Here is a 1,042-nt window from a genome sequence, read left to right as displayed (position 1 = left end):
GGACCCCAAAACTAGTCAAAGTCAACACCGTCGCATCGTGCCTACCCGCGCTATGCCCCTAGACCAGGTGAGCCTTCCTTTTTGCTTTCCTGTTTGCTCCAAAATGGCTCTTATTCTTATACCTGAGTTTCTGGTATGCTAGAAGGACGTCCCTTCAGTGTTCTTCTCGAAAATAACACTGTTAGATAAAATGTAAACCCCTGAGCTTTTCCTACCCTTTGTAAGATCCCCTCCATTTCTACACAGTTGCTTTCAGCAGAAGGAAGGGAGATGATAGTCAAAGAAGAGACATCATTAAAGGTCTGACTAGGGAAGGAAACGTGAACGGTGAAACTCATTATATGTCCAGAACTCGCCTGGGACGTGGTACTTGGTGTTTATTTCCCATGCTACACCAAAGCCGTCCTACACCTTGCAGAAGGAACCTTTTTTACGCACCCAGTCACTGTGGTCAGCACAGAGATTTTGCTGGCAACAGATGACGCAGATGACGTCTGCAACGCCCTTTTCTAAGCTGCAGCCACTTTCATGAATAACCTAAATGACCCTTGTGCGTAACTGACACTCATTTCTGATGACGAGAGAAAGAAACTCATTGATGTCCTGCTTATGTATGCGAACACATTCTCAAAGCAAGGTACTAAATGGGACGAACAAATATCTTCAAGCATAAGACTGAAACCGGCGAAGCTAAGCCCATCCGGCCACCACATAGACGTGTTCCGCCACCTCCACTAGAAGAAGAAAACCGTCTGGTTGAAGTCATGAAGTCGAGAGACGCTAAAACCGTTACTTAAGTTTTCTTCCATCAGTGGGTTTCCCAGCACTCATAATGGTCTAGGCCCTAACTATGAGAGCCGACTCTTCACTGAACTATGTAAGACCTATGCAAGACATCTGCAAGGCAACGGGTAGGTAGAAGGAATGAATCGCACTCTGATCGGACTGCTGAAGGCCGTCAATAAAGACCCACTACCGGATGATGGGGGTTTGAGCGTAGGACGCATCCTCCTGGCGTGCAGACCTCCACTTCATACATCAA

Source organism: Echinococcus granulosus (assembly GCF_000524195.1).
Source record: "Echinococcus granulosus chromosome Unknown EG_S00296, whole genome shotgun sequence".
In the NCBI taxonomy this organism is placed as follows: domain Eukaryota; kingdom Metazoa; phylum Platyhelminthes; class Cestoda; order Cyclophyllidea; family Taeniidae; genus Echinococcus; species Echinococcus granulosus.
Note: the sequence above shows the minus strand (reverse complement) of the source record.